The sequence below is a fragment of the Parus major genome, chromosome 18, assembly GCF_001522545.3.
Source record: "Parus major isolate Abel chromosome 18, Parus_major1.1, whole genome shotgun sequence".
Lineage (NCBI taxonomy): Eukaryota > Metazoa > Chordata > Aves > Passeriformes > Paridae > Parus > Parus major.
The window spans coordinates 7913397-7919166 of record NC_031786.1 but is presented as its reverse complement, the minus strand read 5'-3'; the positions used below and the strand labels follow the sequence as shown (position 1 = coordinate 7919166).

The 5770-nt window shown below is 45.7% G+C and overlaps 2 long non-coding RNA genes across 2 annotated transcripts in view; both read left to right on the top strand.

The window, feature by feature from the left end:
- LOC107212261 overlaps positions 1-5148 on the top strand; it is a 10796-nt gene extending 5648 nt beyond the window's left edge. The window contains exon 3 of the long non-coding RNA XR_001524417.2: positions 4107-5148. This is a non-coding gene — a long non-coding RNA (uncharacterized LOC107212261). The remainder of the gene's footprint in view (positions 1-4106) is intronic.
- On the top strand, positions 332-3308 carry LOC107212262. The gene is made up of 3 exons (XR_001524419.2): positions 332-483; positions 1251-1347; positions 1719-3308. It is a non-coding gene; the product is annotated as an uncharacterized LOC107212262 (long non-coding RNA).
- Positions 5149-5770: the final 622 nt, after the last annotated feature.

The window sequence follows — 5770 nt, the reverse complement described above, 5'->3', positions numbered from 1 at the left end:
GCAGTGACAGCAGTGGTGGCAGTGACAGCAGTGACAGCAGTGACAGCAGTGGTGACAGTGGAGATGCAGTGACAGCAGTGGAGGTGCAGTGGTGGCAATGGAGGTGCAGTGACAGCAGTGACAGCAGTGGTGGCAGTGGAGGTGCAGTGACAGCAGTGGTGGCAGTGACAGCAGTGACAGCAGTGGTGGCAGTGACAGCAGTGACAGCAGTGGTGACAGTGGAGATGCAGTGACAGCAGTGGAGGTGCAGTGGTGGCAATGGAGGTGCAGTGACGGCAGTGACAGCAGTGGTGGCAGTGGAGCTGCAGTGACAGCAGTGGTGGCAGTGACAGCAGTGGTGGCAGTGACAGCAGTGACAGCAGTGGTGGCAGTGGAGCTGCAGCTCTGCTCCCATCTCCTCTCCCAGCATCTCCTCCACCTTGGTGTGCACAGCCAGTGTTTCAGTTCAGAAGTTCCCCAGCATCAAGGATGAAAGAAATACAGGTGAGCACTTTGGGCAGTCAGGATAAATCTGTTTCCCCCTGCTCCCCAGATTTCTGGAGTTTCTCCTGAAATCCAGAAGGGAGGTAGAATGCTGTGTGTTTTCTTCCTCTTCTAGTTTTAATTGTGTATTCTAATAAGAAACTGCAATACAGGCACTTATTAAAGTCTCCTTGTGCTGCCAGAGTTGCTGTGTTTGATAGAAACCCCAGAAAATCCCCTGAACCGCAACGTGGGAATCCAATTCTTTTCAGTTGATGAGACTGTAAACACATTTCCTTGGATTTGCAAGAACCATAGCAGGAGTTTCAATCATATGAATAAAGCAAAAGAATATCTGATAGGGAATATTCCTGCTTTGCATATTCAAAACTTGCAGCCTTATTCTTAGGCAGCATCTTTTCAAAGGAATGAGCCATAAAGAGGCCAAGATGCATTGCCCAGGGGATTTAGGCTAAGAGCCTCCAAAATTAGCACAGTGGGGGGGTGTTCTCTCCATCAGATTTGAAATGTCCAAGTTAGACACTGGATTAGGAGCCCAGGTGCCACTGCTGGTGGCCAGAGGTGTCTCTGTGGTGTCTCTGCTCCCAGTTCAATGCTCAGTGACCAGAGAAATCTTCAAAATTCAGCTTAAAACAGCCTTGGGTTGGGATGGAGGCCCTGTGCTGATGGGGGGAACCTGGAGAGCAGCTCTGCCATTCATCTCAAGCTGAGCCCCCAGATTCTGGCACTTCCCATTTCACTCAAACTGGGTGCATTTTCCTCTCCAGCAATCTGTCCTGGTGGCTTCAGCAGAAGGGAGCTCTAAATAGAAAAATAATCTGACCCACGGTGTTTGCTATTGAATGAGAAATCCCATAATATCAGGTACTCACTGCTTTTTTTTTTTTTACTCTTTGAACCCTAAAAACAATTGGCAGCAGCTGATTCTATAAATGAATCCTATTTTGGTGAGAAAGTTCTTATATTTCTGAGGTAATTTCCCTGTCTCTTGTGTTTATGTTCCTTTACCAGCTGGCCTTGCAGAGTCCCTGTGTGGCTGGTTGAAAAATGTGTCTAGTTACATTTCCCTTCTCTGTGCCCTTTGGGAATGCTTTTTTAAAACAAAAACAACCCTTTTCCAGACTTTCACCAATTTTCTTGGTCAAAGCATATTCCAAAAGCAAAGCTCTCATCTCAGTTTCTCAGAACTTTATGAAAACAAATACTAACGCAGCTTTTCGTTTATCTACGCGCAGAAATCTGCAGCAATTTGACAACAAGTCAAAATATTTCCCTTTTTAGTACTGTGGCAAGTCCTGATGAGAGTTCTGTTTATTCCACGAAGACAATGAGCAGGGAACAGTGTGAGGAAGTCTGGCTGCTGCTGTGATAACTCCTTCCCAGATGAAGCCTCTCTTCTATCTTGCTTTGGCACTGAAATGCTGACTTCAAGGCCTGGTGGTATCTCTTGCCTTTGGTGTACAAACTCCTTAATGTGCAAGAAATTGTACATATGCAAATGGGGGGGTGATAAGCAGCTGGCTGGTCCCACACTGATCCCCTGGCATTTTGGCTTCTTCCCACTTCCACCAGCTCTGCCCGTGCCACTCTTCTGGAATCCGCTCGATCGCAGCATCTTACAAAGCCTTAAATGGGAGATAGCAGCATTTCTGATCTCATTTTCCAGTATTTCAGCTGTGCCATAATCTATTTACCACACAATTTGTGTCACTTTGATAAGCGGCTGCTTCAAGACTGCATTTATTAAAATCAAGAGCTGGGAGAGCTTTCAAGTCTCTCAAGTGTTGTAATAAATGTTTGAAATTAGTCATTACAGTGTTTGCCATGGTTCATATCATAGACTCTATCTAAATGACAAATGATCACAGCCTGGACATGCACCTTTTTTTTTTTTTTTTGGTGTTGGTGGTGCATTTGCAGTGGGATGGGATAAGGTTGGGATAACCCAACCCAAAACTTCCCAAGTTGGAGCAGGAAGGAAGGGAGGAGTGGAGAAGAGCGAAAGTTTCACTGAGAAACATTATCAGAGGCTCAGGGCAATGGCCTTTAGCAGAGAAGTGCTGGCTCAGCTCTGACTTTGCTGGCTAAAAATGAAATTAATCTGAAAACCAGCCAAAAGCCCCAAGAAGAGGCTGTGTAGGTTTTGCAGTGCAGAGCAATTGGCACTGTGGTGTCTGGATTATGAAAAGTTCAGCTCCTCACCCACCAAACAGCTCCAGGATGGAAATTCACCCTGTTGCTCTGTTACAGACAGCTTCTGAATGTGCTTGCCTGGCCACAGGATGTGCTGATGTGGTCATTTAATAATTAAAAAAACCTAAAAACCCCTCAAAAATCAAATTAAAAACCTCTTTTCTAAGTAGAGTTCTGTGTGTGTGCATGTATATATTCACACATATATAGGCACAGACGTATTAAACACATACGGCACAGAAAAGAGACAATTATTAAGACAAATATTCTGTCTCAATTCATTTTGTTCTTCATTTTCCCATCAGGAATGTAATAGCTGAATTTATAGTGTTGAGCCTGGGCTATAAATTCCATTATTTTCAGTGACTATATCAATTACATCCCTTGAAAGGGACCCCAAGGCAAGGGGAGAAAATTGGAGACAAAAATCTTCAGAAGGGAGGATGCAGGAGGAAGAGGGGAGAATCATCCCCTCCCCTGTTTTATCCTTACTCATAACCCATAACCAGCACCTTGTCCCTGCATAAAACCTTGCTGAGCTCCCAAGCTGGCACCCAAGACAGAGAGACTCTAGTGACAAGTGTGTCACTGAGGAAATAATTGCAGGGCCACACACACAGGTGCTGACTCAAAAGGGGAGCAGGAAATGGTCTTGTCTGAATAGAAATGGTGTTTATTTTAGAGAAATTCAATTGTCAGGGAAGAAAACAAAGTATCTTTTATTAAAAAAAAAAAAAAAGGAACTGAGCACACTACTCATCTCCTGTCCTTGAGCTGAAAATGAATTTTTATTTTTATTTTTTTTAAGGATTCTTAAATCCTTGAAAATCCGAGCACGGGGACAGGCTTGGAAAAGGGAGAGCACGAAGAGCAGAGTGCTGAGATGAGAAACTGTTTCTTTAATAACTTTTTAAAACTTTTTACTGTTTCCCCTTCTCTCTCATTGCAAGTGATTGAGTTGCCTTGGTTTTTCCAGTGGGATTGGTTTTATTCCCAGTGCCTCTCACAGCATCCCAGACATGGCCTGTGCAAGGCAGAGCAGACACCGAAGGAGCACCACAGCAAGAACCTCCCTTGTTAACACGCAGGGAAAGGAGCCTGTGCCAGGTGCTGAGGAGCTGGATGGTGCTGCAGACCCACCCAGATGTATGCCAAGCTCAGACTTCTTAATGTTCCAGAAAAATATTAATATTTCCAAGTGGCAGAGGCTGCTGGGCTTCCCTCTCACTGCAGAGCAGAGATGTGCAGGGTCCAGCTCTGTATTTATTTATTTTCTGCACTGGAGCTGTATTATCTCCATGTCCCTCAGCATCTCTCCTTAGCTCCTCACCCAGAGGTTTTCACCCTCAGTACATTTATCAGCAGTTTCTTCTGACATTTAAATGGCTGCATCACTTTAAACTGCTTTAATCTCCTTCCCTCCTTCATAGGCTGTGCCTCTTCTTGGACTGTCTTGGACAGAAGGGATGAGAGTTGCCACATGTACCTTTCTCTGCTGGAAATTGGTCTTCCAAGTGGTGAAATCTGCAGAAATTCCTGTTTATCCCCAGAGCATCCTCTCTGACCTGGGAGATGGGAGAGAAGTGCCTGGAGGAGGAGGGAGATTGTGTCCCTTGGAGACAGGAGGCTCAGGAAAGGACAGCAAATCCTGAAACTCGTGCAGCAGCCCCTTCTCCAGCTCCTTTCTCTTCTCTGGACACGCTCCAGCCCCTCAATGTCCTTCCTGCTGGGGTCCCAAACAACCCAGGATGTGAAGAGTGGTCTCACAGTGTGTCTGTCACTGCCCTGGTCCTGTGTCACCTTCCTGGGCACTGATCCAGCTCTGACCCTGGTCCTGAGCTGTCCTGGTGTGTCCTGTGTCCCTTCCAGCTCCCTGCTGCCCTGGGCCCCTCTGCACCTTTCCTTGTGCGTGCTTATTTTAACTATGCTGTGGTCAAAGCACTAAAAAACATTGAATAAAAAGAGTTATTTGGTTTCTCCATCAATAATTTCCTTCCTCCTCGTGCTGTGCCCTTCAGCTGCTGTTGAGACTTTCACCCACGTCACAGATTCTACTAAATCCTGTCTTCTCAAGCTTAGCTAATGACAAATGCTCTATGGAAATCTGGATGAAACCTGCTGCATCTCATTTGCCTGGAAAATCTTTCAAGGAAAGACAGCAGGTTGGGGGGGTGTGGAATGTTGTGCTTGTGATAAATAGTGAACTTAATGAAGATTGCTGATGGACAGCATTGTGTGCTGGGGCCTTTTGTTTCCCCCAGTATAAGATGGATGGTGGTATCCAGGATTTCCTCGGTGTTTCTGCCTTGTAGGATTGTCCACCCTGTCGTTCAGCCCTCTGCTCCCGAGCAGGAGCTGCCAATTTGTGCCAGTAGCAATTTCCCACCTCCCCCATTCCTCCTTTGAGGGAGTTGATCTTGAGATATTTTTTTTAATATATTAGTTTATAATTAAAGGATATTGTATTAAGAGCATTAAGATATGACCTGCCTTACCTCCATAAATACTTTTTTTTTCCCCCTACTTGCTGGGAAGGCTTTAAAAACATCCACTTGGAAATTCATGCAGATGATATTTAGACATGCAGATATGCACTCCTGTTTTGCATGAATGTTTGACCTTGGGCAGAGCTGTTCAATGCAGGATGGATGTGTTGTGGCTGCATTTAATCATCTGAAGCAGAGATGAAGCCTTGAAAAACCACATAGACCCAATTCCCAATTCCCAGCCTCTGGATGGTAATGAACTTCTGAGAAATAGCTAATCAATAAATTGAACAAAAGACTCAGGCAGCTAAACCACTTTGTCAGGGCCTTAATTACAATTGCAGAAATAAATCGGGAGGGGGGTGGTGGTGCTTGGGAGCTTTTGCCAGACAAAACGAAAGCCTTTACTCTCTGGAGGTAACCCTTTGCAAACTGAGCAGCCTGGCTCGCCGTGAGCACCGTGCCTTTGTGGGAGTGTTCCCAGAGGGGTCCCAAAGGGGAAAATGACCCCAAAAATTGGGCTGTCCCCGACCTCTGAAGTGCGGTGAGGTTCTCCTCAGGAGGGGATGAGGGTGACCCAGTGCAGCAGGCCATGCCAGGGCAAGCTG